The sequence below is a fragment of the Perca fluviatilis genome, chromosome 5 (genome assembly GCF_010015445.1).
Source record: "Perca fluviatilis chromosome 5, GENO_Pfluv_1.0, whole genome shotgun sequence".
Lineage (NCBI taxonomy): Eukaryota > Metazoa > Chordata > Actinopteri > Perciformes > Percidae > Perca > Perca fluviatilis.
The window spans coordinates 14,126,763-14,139,577 of NC_053116.1; positions in this window are offsets into that span (position 1 = coordinate 14,126,763).

The window sequence follows — 12,815 nt, forward strand, 5'->3', positions numbered from 1 at the left end:
CTGTGTGTTCAGGTCTCTGTTTTAGCTACAGAGTGAGGCATTGCACTTCTATCCCATCTTTGTTGGGAGGCGCACATGCGCAGTAGCTAGGTACGCTAAGGATCATCATCTAGCTGTTTGTTTCTACAACTTCAGTAGTACAAGGCAGGATTAGCTGGGAGACTTCTTCTAAACAAGGGCACACTTCCAACTTTGCGTGGAATACCTGCAGAACAGGGACATGTAAATAGTTCTTTTGTAGATTATGGTGAACTAGTGTGTGTTGTAGCAGTGTTTTGCCATTCAGAACGAGCTGGCATGCTACGGAAAACCCTACCGATTTTGAACAGCTCAACCGGAGACTGAACTCAGGATACATTCAGAAGCCCGTATCTCCCTCAAAACAGCATGGATGTTTTTTGTTTTTTTTTCAAGTTTGTATGCGTACACAACATAACACCCCAAATCCCAGGAAAAACAATTTTTTTTTCATGATATGGGCACTATAACGTTATAACTAACGTTTCGTAAATTGACAGCTCACAAATGGGGAATTGAGCAGTGTAACAGCAAACTGTTAAGAACTGGTAGCCTATGGGCCCAGTCGGATTATCACCGCTGTTAAACTGTGTGGGATAACGTTATGTGAAATGGTGCATTATGTAAAATTCTGTAATTGTATGGGTTGTTTGTCCAAAGTAGTTGCAGCAGCCCCCTTTTTTTTCACTGAAATACATCACTGACTGTATTTAAAACAAGGAGAGAAAGCAGGAGTTAAAGGGCAAACCAGGACCTTCTGGTACCATTGACCGAGATCCGGTTCAACATCCTGCCATCCAACTGAGGTCAACAGTGCAGCGGATTTTCCCGTGGGCAGAGCAGTGCCACATGGTAAGAAACACTGACGCACAAGTGGACCATAAACACCTGCCTATAGGAAGAATTCTTAGAGATTCATGAAAGTAGTTTTGAAAGTTTGCGAACCGTGATGTTGTTTGAAAGTTGTACACAGCAGCACTCAAAAGCATTCAAAACCCTTGAAGCCTGTTGTAGAGGGAATTATATTCTACACTGTGATACAAATATAATTTATTATACCAACATTTACACAACTTTTCTCAACAGCTCTTCAAAATCCAGGAAGAAAATTCCAAACAGAACTCCATGAGGTTTTGAAGAAATGACCTCTGACTGAGGCTACCAGTTAACCATGTCACATCCATCCATCCTCCATCGACCCACCCACCCAAGTAAGAATGAATCTAGCTCCTGTCTTTAAAAAAATGCCAAACCAGTCGGTGACTCTTTTATCTGGGCTTCATGATAAACTAGGGGTCACAAAAAATGATTTATGTATAATGAAGAAAAATATATTTCTGTTGTCTTTTATTTGTTAAAACCTACAGCCTATGGGTAAAACAATGTTTTAAAGACATTTTAAAAGGATGTCCAGAGATCTTGTAAACTAGACACATTCAATTTAATATCCTGAACAGAGTTTAATGGACATATAACCCTTAGTGCTCGACGTGCCAGTGGGGAGAGGGCACTCTGACGCACATGCTATGAGACTGCCATAACATATGAGACTTCCAAGGTGAATTTGCGCCTATATTGAAGATATTCAGAGATGTGAAGTTCCCCTTTGTCCTAGTGTATTTGTGATCGGTGATCCTTCTGTTCTGAGCATAGACGGTTAAAGAAATGGACAAAGCGACGCCGTACCGTTCCACGGAGACCAGCGAAATCTATTAGAAGCAGTTTTCCGGTGATGGCTGAGCGTTACTGGGCAGCCTCAAACTGAGCTTGACGACATAGATGTGTCGTGAGCAACCTGTCTGAAAGTTGTAAGTCTTCTGGTAGCTGTGCCAAGAGAAATCTCAGTCATTCCCAATCTTGCAGAGACGGAGAGCGTAGGTATATGTAAGGAGATAACATAGTCACAGGCTAATTATTACTAACTTAAATGCTAGTTAACATTAGTAATTAAACTTAAACAGCTAATGTAAGTCGAAACTGACTGCGAGCTTCTCCTGTACTTTACGGTAATTTGTCTACTGTGCGACAGAAAGTCGCGTGGTTATGACACAATCATTAGCCTATTTTTACAAAAACGTCTGCTACAGAGCCATATCATGAGATACCATGTAATGGAGCCTTTTATACATTGTCGTGTTTCTTTAGAAATAAACAATGGACAAATAGAGTCTTTAAACACTTCTGATGTAAAGTTATTCACTGTCAAAATGACGCCAAAATGAATGGCAGTCAATGGAATGCTAATGGTAGGTGATGGCTTATTAGCATCAAATGGCTCCATAGGAGGTACGCTTTGTGGAGGCTCTTGGTTCTGAGGGGATTAAGGGGCTTTTTGGAGCCCCTTAAAGGCTTTTTGGTGCAAATGCACGTTTTGCATCGTTTTGGCTGATCGTCCAAACGAATCCTGTAAACGCACTGCCTGAAGACAATTTTTTTAAAAATCTGGTCCCAGGGTGAAAACAATTCGAAAACGCCACCCTTGCGGCTTCGTTTCGACAGCGAAGCCACATACTTGCGTAATGATGATGTCATCGCCACACCCCTCGACCTCTAGCCTTCGACCTCTTACCCCGCGACGACGTCTCATAACAACAACAACACCTACATAAACATGCATCCATCCTAATCATGGATGTATTAAGAGAACGGGTCCTAATGCCCACAACCACACGGCACTGTAGCATCGAAGGTAGCATAGAGCTAGCTAGTGCTTGGTTTCTTCTTCTACTACTGTCTGTATACAGCGCGCAAGCATGCTCCGCCTCTTCTTCTCTGTTTTTGGTGAATTTCTGTAGCAGAAACAGCACCACCTATACCTGGCATATGAAGTAGCGTGTTGAGTCATTTAAAAATGGATCCGTTTGGATGCTAATTTTCTTGGAACGATGCCAGGGAAGACGGGGGGAAAAAAGATTGTTTTGGTATGTGTGGCAGCACTAGACAAGCTGTCTTTCAGACTTATGAACAAAGTAGAACTTTATGTGATGAAATGGAAACCCAAGTGCCCTGGTGGTAGTTCAACTCACCGTAAACTCTCTTAACCTCCATCTCATTGTAACCCATTGTAGAAACATGTTTTGTTTTGTTGTTGTAGTTTTTAGTCAGTGTTTGTTACTATTTAGCTTTTGTTTGCACTGCAAATATTCTCTCCTGCCTTTCTATCTCACCATAGAATAAAGTCTACTATGCTTTTAAGGGCGTTGTTCTCAAGTTTTAAGAATTAATTTAGTCTTTAACTCTTTTTTCACACGGGACTAGTATTACCAGGGGACCTCGTGATTTAGAAATTACCCCCGCACTTCTGTGTTTTGTGCGGCGCATTTGCACGGCATAAGCAAAGTCTGGGTTTTACTCAAATTTACTGACATTATCCCCACACATATGATGTCAAGGCTTTTATTTATAATTGCCAGTACAACCCCAAATCACAAAGATCAAGATTCGCACAGGACTAATTTGGAAAATTAGAATTTTTACTTGACAAATTACAGACGTGGCAGATTTGCATGGTATTACACTTCAGAGCACACGAAACAACGGAGTACAGACCATGGTGTAGAGCGTATGCGCCGATCCAAAGTGCCGGAGTCGTGTTAGCCTAACTTCAGTCGCTTTACAGTGGTTGAAAGAAAATATCAGTAGAAAACTGCACTTTAAAATGTAACTGTCACTTTTTTTTTAGTGGTGCCTTTTTATATTTAATTCAATGTTCAATTTGTTTGTTATAAGAATGTTAGAAATTATGTTAGAAATTATTTCCTTTTTTATTTGTTTTAAATTCAGCAAGTAGTGTGTTGTATTTTAAAAGAATACTAAAAGCAACATGAAGGCAGAACTGAGTACACTTTAATAGCTTTTTATTTATCACAAATATCGTTATCGCGATATTCAACAATGTTCTCACACATTTTCCTTATATCGTGCAGCCCTAGACTGCATAGTATTGCACTAACATTTGTAGCTCTAAGTCATCCATTTACTGCACTGTATTGTATGAATGAGGTTTATCATGCAATATTTTATATTTTACAATATTTTATAGATTTTCTTCCTCACCACGGCAAATATATAATTGAGGACGAGGACACATCTTTAGGGGGATGTACAAGAAACTGTAATTATAAATATGGATCTGGCCAATAATGTCATTTCGAATTAATAAAATAACAGATCATATCTTGAATAATGAAACCATATTCACTGTCCCAAAGTCTCCTGCCCCAAAGTTCCCCAACGACTACGGACCTATTTCATCATTAACCGTATCAGTAGTCGTGAAATGCTTTGAGAGGCTCATCCTGCACCACATCAAGGCCTGTTTCCCCTCAAACCTGGACCCACATCAGTTCGCCTACAGATCTAACCAATCAACGGAGGACGCCATCGCTACAGCGCTCCACACAGCCACCTCGAGCAGCCAGGGAGCTACGTCAGGATGCTGTTCATAGACTACAGCTTGGCATTTAACACCATTGTTCCTGACGTCCTGGTTGACAAGCTGACCAACATCGCTCTCCCACCTGTGCCTGGATCAAGAACTTCCTGACTAACTGCCCTCAAACGGTTAAGCTAGGCACCACCTGCTCCTCCACCTTGACCCTCAGCACAGGCTCCTCCCAGGGCTGTGTGCTGAGCCCTCTCCTGTATTCCCTGTACACGCATGACTGCACACCCATCCACCCCTCCAATACCATCATTAAATTTGCGGATGACACTACGGTCATCGGCCTCATCAGTGGAGGGGATGAGAGTGCGTACAGCGACGAGGTCAACAGGCTGGAAGGTTGGTGCTCTGAACACAACCTGCTGCTCAACACCAGGAAAACTAAGGTGATGGTCATAGACTTCAGGAAATGCAAGGGAGAACCAGCCCCACTGAGCATCAACGGGGACTGTGTTCAGCAGGTGTCCTCCCACAAATTCCTTGGGACATACAGTACAGGCCAAAAGTTTGGACACACCTTCTCATTCAAATGCGTTTCCTTTTATTTTCATGACTATTTAAATTGTAGATTCTCACTAACGGCATCAAAACTATGAATGAACACATATGGAATTATGTACTTAACAAAAAAGTGTGAAATAAATGAAAACATGTCTTATATTTTAGATTGTGGAGTGCAATAAGTGAGGAGACAGGAGACGGAGATGCGTCGAGTCAGCTTTACTCTCCACTTAAAAAAGTATACAACACTGTACAGCGAGTGAGAGCAACAGCGGCCACCACACGTAAACCCGGAACTCTCATAACTTAAACACCTCTCCCTTAAAGGTACAGTCCCTTGGTGAATGTCTCTTTCAGTCTTACTTCAGGCCCCCCCAGAATTCACCTACAATAACAGGGCCAGACCGAACAGGTACCCGAAACAGAACATAGGACCTATACGCCAGTGCAAAACAGAACAGTCCAGCTCATAACCCTAGTTAGTCCCTAGAAAGGTCAACGTATAGGGGGGCGGACCAGGCGGCCATAACAGCTGCGCTTAACAGGAGAAGGGCAAAGGGCGAGGGGCAGGGCCAGGGCAGGGGGAGGGGCAGGGGCCGAGGCCGCCGCAGGGGGGCGCCCTCGCCGTGGGGGCTGGGCCAGCTGAAGCGGTTCGCCAATATCCACATGAGCAGGCTTGTGACGGTCTATAGCCACCCGCTCAGGCCTGCCCCCCATATCCACAACAAAGTTCTTAGACCCTCCCGCCAGGACACGGAAGGGCCCATCATAGGGGGGCTACAGCGGGGCACGATGGCCATCGTGGCGGATGAAGATATACTTTGCTGACGGCAAATCCTTGGGAACATAGGACTGGGGGAGGCCATGGTGAGACATTGGAATAGGAACGAAAGCGTCGGCAACATCCTGGGACGCAGCACGATGGGAGGCAACCGACCACGGGGCCGTGGCATCTGGAAGAAACTCCCCCGGGACGCGGAGAGGCTGGCCGTATACCAGCTCGGCCGATGAGGCTTGACGATCTTCCTTGGGGGCGGAGCGGAGGCCAAGCATAACCCATGGGAGGCGGTCAGCCCAGTCGCTGCCCGTAAGGCTGGCCCTGAGCGCGGCCTTCATGTCACGATGAAACCGCTCGCAAAGTCCGTTGCTCTGTGGGTTATAGGCTGTGGTACGGTGGACCTTTACCCCCAAGACCTCAGCGACCGCAGTCCAAAGCTCCGATGTGAACTTCGGACCTCTGTCCGAGGAGAGGTCAGATGGCGGGCCGGAACGTACCAGCAAGTACCATGGGGCGCGGTTGGCCAGTGGAGACGTCGCAGAGGAGTGTAGCGTTGTCTGCGTCAAACACCACATCTTCCATGAGCAGCGCCGTGGGGGCCGTCCTGTAGGCTTGCACCTCAGAGTCCGTGGTCTGATCCTCAGCCATGGCTGCGTAGTCAAGGCCCAAGTGGACGGACCCAGTGACGCCCCGGGAGAGGCAGTCGGCGACAAAATTGTCTTTGCCGGCCACGTGCTGAATGTCAGTGGTGTACTCGGAGATGGCAGAGAGCTGACGCTGCTGTCAACCAGACCATGGCTCCGAAGACTTGGCCATGGCGAACATCAGCGGTTTGTGGTCAACGAAAGCCGTGAACCGCCGGCCTTCCAACAGGAAACGGAAATGACGGGTGGCGAGGAAAAGACCCAGGAGCTCCCTGTCGAAGGCGCTGTATTTCCTCTCGTTGTCACGAAGCTTCCTGCTGAAAAAAGCCAGCGGCTGCCAGGCTCCGCCCACCCACTGTTCACACACAGCCCCCACGGCGTAATCAGAGACGTCTGTAGTAAGAGCAACTGGGGCAGTAGGAGACGGGTGCGCCAGCAGAGCAGCGTTGGCCAGTAACTCGGACGGCTTGCTGTCACCAAGGCCGGTCAGGTACAGCAGGCGGTCTGCTTTCTCCAGCTCAGACAGTTCAAAGAGTTTAAACAGGAATGTTTTCAGCGCGTCGTACTTGCCATCAGCCGGAGGAGCCTCTAACAGCGCCATAGCCCTGGCTGTCGTCGAAGCATCTACGGCCGATACCACGTGGAAATACTTTGTAACATCCTGAGTTATTCCCCTCAGCTGGAACTGTGCCTCGATGTGTTGAAACCACGGCCGCGGGTTGTGCTGCCAAAAGTCCGGTAACTTGATGGTGGCAGCGTAGATAGCGCCGACATTAGCCACGCCGCTAGCAGCGGCCGGCGCTGCAGCAGCAGCATTCTCACCACCGTCGTTGTTCGACATATTTCAGCCGTATCCAACTCGCGTCAGGGTCACCAATGTGGAGTGCAATAAGTGAGGAGACAGGAGACGGAGATGCGTCGAGTCAGCTTTACTCTCCACTTAAAAAAGTATACAACACTGTACAGCGAGTGAGAGCAACAGCGGCCACCACACGTAAACCCGGAATGAATCTGGGTGAATGTCTCTTTCAGTCTTACTTGTGGGTCACCACAAGATTCTTCAAAGTAGCCACCATTTGCTTTTTTATTAATAAGGGAAAAAATTCCACTAATTAACCCTGACAAAGCACACCTGTGAAGGTAAAACCATTTCAGGTGACTACCTCATGAAGCTCATTGAGAGAACACCAAGGGTTTGCAGCGCTATCAAAAAAAGCAAAGGGTGGCTACTTTGAGGAATCTAAAATATAAGACATGTTTTCAGTTCACACTTTTTTGTTAAGTACATAATTCCATATGTGTTCATTCATAGTTTTGATGCCTTCAGTGAGAATCTACAATGTAAATAGTCATGAAAATAAAGAAACGCATTGAATGAGAAGGTGTGTCCAAACTTTTGGCCTGTACTGTATATATCAACACATCCACGGTGGTAAAAAAGGCCCGACAGCGACTCCACTTCCTAAGGATACTTAGAAGGAACCATCTGGAGGAGAAACTGTTAGTGGCCTCTTACCGCAGCACCATCGAGAGTGTCCTGGCACACTGCATTACGGCTTGGTATGCCAACTGTAATATGGCGGACAGAAAGAACCTGCAGAGGGTCACAAAGACAGCACAGCGCATCACTGGCAGTCCCCTACCCGCGCTAGAAGACATCACCAGCATTCGGTGTCTCAGGAGAGCTAGGGCAATCACTGCCGACCTCTCACACCCAGGACAGCACCTGTTCAACTGCCAGAGGGCAGGAGGTACAGGTGCCTCAAGAGCAGGACTAACAGACTCAAAAACAGTTTTCTTGCCTGGGCCATCAGGTCCCTACATTTATAAAATGTGTGTGCGCTATGATGTGTAAATGATGTATATATTGCTTCCTTTATTGTTTATATTTATTATGCACTGGCCGAAGAAGCACTGCAACCTGTTGTGCAATGATAATAAAGAGTCTTATCTTCATCTTATCTAAGCCTGTTGACAATTCAACACATCCTCCAAGGCACCAAGTGACAATAAAAGGAACTGTACAAGGTGCCATGTGAGAGAAACTCTTGACAGAATTTGCCATGTGACTTTGTGAACGTATGTATGTAACACTACTTCCAGTACTTCACACACATACCATATTTACTGATCTGTATATTATTTTGTCTGTTACAGAGAGTATTGGAGATGGATGCCCATGTAATTCGCCAGTAATATATTTTATGTGGATGAGACCTGCTAGATGTGTGGTAATATGGGTCAATGTTAGTTTTCACAGGGCTGTTCGGGTGCAAAACTGGTTTGCCACCCATGTTCAGTTTATAGTTGTCTACATACCCCCATATTCAATGTTTCTCAGCCTGAAGCTGGAAAGTCTACAATCGGCAACCCTATGCATGCATGGCGCTTCTTAAGGCGATGAAGAAAGCATGTGGGGTCATAGAGGCTGGCTCTGTCCAAAGTTGGATACACCATGCCAGAGGATACTTACGTTGCTGTTTGGCAAGAGTAAATATATCTTATTATGTGGACGAAATATTGTGTCCAGACCCAGCCTGGAGGAGAGATGAAGCTTGAAGCTTACTGTAACAATGGATGACCCCATGACAGTAAGTTTTACTACAAAACCTTTACCGACTGCTTCACTCATCGGCCTCCTCACGCACACAGAAGCAGGAAAAAAAGCTACTTTTCAAGGTGGAAAAGAAACCTTGGATTCCTTTCTTCTTTTTCTTCTTGGGTTCACTGACCTCTGCAAATTAAAAGTATTGTCAGCGCTTTAATCAACTCTGAAGGAATTAGCCTACTGTAAATGGAGGGTGGAAGGAATGGTGGAGGTGAATATTTCCTACCAAGTGACTGAGTCGGGCACTTCAACACAGCTGTTTGGATCAACTGATGGGATGCTTACAATGTCACGGTCCACAGATGGGCTTGTTTTGACACTATCAGAGAACGACTCTAATAAAAGACCACTATCATTAGTTTTGTCACTGACAGGTTCAAATATGTAGTCTCCTCTATCATCCTCTGCCTTCTGACAGTTGGTCTTGTTCTGCACAGCCTGGAAACTACACAAACGCACATGCACACACTGTCATTGTTGGTCCATACAAGATCAAAAGAGCAGTGCCTGTCCAGAGGGCTATTACACAAAACCAGGATAATGGATTAAGCCGGGATATTCCAGTTATCGTGGATGAATTTAGCTTTGACTTGGTTGCACAAAAGCAGAGGCACCTAAATTACCATAGAGATTTATTCTGTGCAGCTAGAATTTATTAATCCTGCTGCCTTTTCTGTTCACCCAACAGTGGTTTTTACCTTATTGTTATCAGCCTGCATTGAAATACAACAGATGCATGTTGCTGTTCAGTAAAGCACTATTATTATTTAAAGATGACCATTATTTTTTGTAATATTTAATTGTTACTGTTATATTGCTTGTTAGAAGTTTGGTGAATATATAACGGAGAGAATTAGAAAAGGCTGATTTAAATGAAGTCAGTGATGAAGGACAATATATATATATATAAAGTGCTATACACGTGTTAATGGTTCTAACAATGGCAGAATGGTCAGGGACAAATACACCTTTAATTATTTTAGTTGATTTATTTCTTTTAGTATTTAACAAAGGACCATGTATGTTCCTGTTCCATGTGAACTGTATTTGGCATTCTTAGCACACAGTGTGTGCGTGGCAGAAGCGGACCGGCTGAATGATATATCTTATACAATTTATATTTTAGCCCATACGAGAGAGAGAGAGAGAGAGAGAGAGACAGAGTGAGAGAGAGGGATAGATACATCACAATCTAGCATCTTCATGGTAAATTTCCCGCGTAACATAGGCTGTCTTCTGCTCACTTTTAGGCAAAGAGTACAACAGCTCATTCGTGCAAATAATTAGCTCCTTGAATGGTATGGTGGTTTCAATTAAGAGCAGTGGTCAGTTAATGTATATTTTTAGGCTACTTACACATTCAGTCGGTCCGTGATCGTCTGCCACGCTTTCTCTCGCTGTTTCATTTTTTATTTTTTATTTTTACAAATAATGTGTTTCACGTTGTCATAATTCCATATGAAGCTGCTGCTCACTCTGTAAAGAATACACAATGCATATTCTAAATTTTAGCATCAGTAAATCAGAAATCTGTGATCCACCTCGCGGTCTGTTAAAGAAAGCCGTGAACGCGCATCTATCTGAATTACTTCAGCCTGGCTCGATCTAGTCGCTCCTCCTCAGCCTGGCTTGGCCTTCGTGTAAACGCACCAAACCAGGATGCACTGATTAGACTAGGTCAAGCCTCGCTTTATCAGTTATCCTGGATTTATAAATTCTACTTTTTGTGTAGAGGAAAACATTATGTTTTTGAGGGCAAGGGTGCGCCTGCTGTTACCTGTCTTGATAGCCCTTATACAAATTGTAAATCAGTAATAGACAGGTTTCCAGGCAATGCCATCTTACAGTAGGACACCCCAAGCACAAAGACAACCAGAGGGACTGGTGAATGGACATTTGCTTTGTGTAGTGCGTTGTATTTTGCTGGCAAACGCCAGGAATTTTTATACATGCTGTTACAGGTGATTGAGAGGGGGCCTCCAAGTTCTCAATCCATTCGTGGCCTGAGACAACTGTTCCTGCTACCTGCCATTACTCACATATTCCGTGTGTTGTGGAAATGCAAAGATGAGTATCTAATATACGTGGGCTTCTAAAAATAAAAAATAAACTGTGCTTGTGTAGTTTAACAATCGTGGAAAATGTTCAGCTGTCACGTACGAGATGCTCAAGTATCAGATGGCAGGTGGCAGAACCATGATGACACCAGCTAGTTGCTCTATGGGACATATACAGGATGGTTCACGTGCACGATGGGTTCCACAGGTTAACAAAGACACATGCACTTAACAAATATTGTTGTTCAGATACAATAAGCAATTCCCCTCAGAGTCAGAAGTCTGCTCAGAGTGGAGAGCAAATGTTTCAAACTGACAGTACAATAAATACAGTCTTTTTTACCACACAATCCAACAGAAAAATATGATTCATCACCAACCTGTCATCAGCTTTAGTCTCTGCAGTGTATTTGTCGCTGACTACTTGTCTCTTGCTGGTGTCAGCAGCTAGAGTTTTTTCTCTATCAAAGGATAAATGTACACTTTTATGATCATCTTTAAAGGGGTGATAGAATGATTATATAGGGTATTTTACACTGTTCCTTAAGGTCTCCTAATGGGGTACGTAACATTGGTTGGGCTGAAAATTGCCCGAATGCTATTTTATTAGGCCCTTAACTACCCTGTGAATATGGCTCTATTTGGAACAAGAGCTTTTCTTCCAAATATGGAATGCTAATGAATATTCAGAATAAGCTACGCGCTGATTGGTTTGAGCAAACTACATAGAAACATATGGAAGACTCGGCAGCAGGCCTCATATTTCAGACACTGCAAAGTTATACATTGTTTGTCGGGCTATTTCGTTATTAAATTCACTTCTGAGACTTTTTTAAGCGAGAAATCAACTATATAAAGCTCAAATATGGGCCATTTTACAAAAATTGATGGCCAATTGCAAATTTGGTAAGACTGTGTGTCGGAGTTCAGCCGCTGGTGCTGCCTCGCCGCCCGCCGGTGCTGCCTCGCTGCCCGGCCTGCCTTCCTTCACAGACCCCGGCCTGCTATGAGGTTGGCAGCCCACAGCAGGGACTACCAACACCGCTGCCCTGACAGAGCTCCAGGGCCTTCAACTCCTCTCTTCCTGCTAGCTAAATGGACCGTTGTGTGAGAGTGAGAGCGCCGTCAGCGAGCTTGTTACACCAGCAATCTCTTACCACATGTTACACACACCAGCGCCCACTTATACAAAATCTAACTAAAGGTCTTATAAAGCTAATAACGGTGTCCGATTTCAGGTTTATGAATATTTGTGAAGACAAAGTGTTTCGTTAGCTGCGACTGTCCCTTCAATCCTAGCTATGTGTAGCTACAAACCACGGATAGTTAGCTTCCTTTTCGCCTTAATTCGAGTATATTTACAGTTTGAATTTCAAGTTAATATTTGTGAAGACTAGCTAGGTGTTTCGTTAGCTGTGACTGTCCCTTCAATCCTAGCTACACATCACGGATAGTTAGCTTCCTTTTCGCCTTAATTCGAGTATATTTACAGTTGGAATTTCGTCACGCCACTTACACAACATCTAACTAAATGTCTTATAAAGCTAACAACGGTGTCCGATTTCAAGTTAATTCATTTTTGTGAATTCCAGAGGAATTCTAAGAGGAGGCTAGCTAGCTCTCATTGATAGAGCTACATCCAGCCGCAGGCTCTATCAATGAGACTCACGGACAAGCGGCGTTTATTTCCCAAATCGTTTGTTTAAATAACTCAACACATTATAATTACACACATTAAAATAGTAACTGGAACCTATGGTAAGAG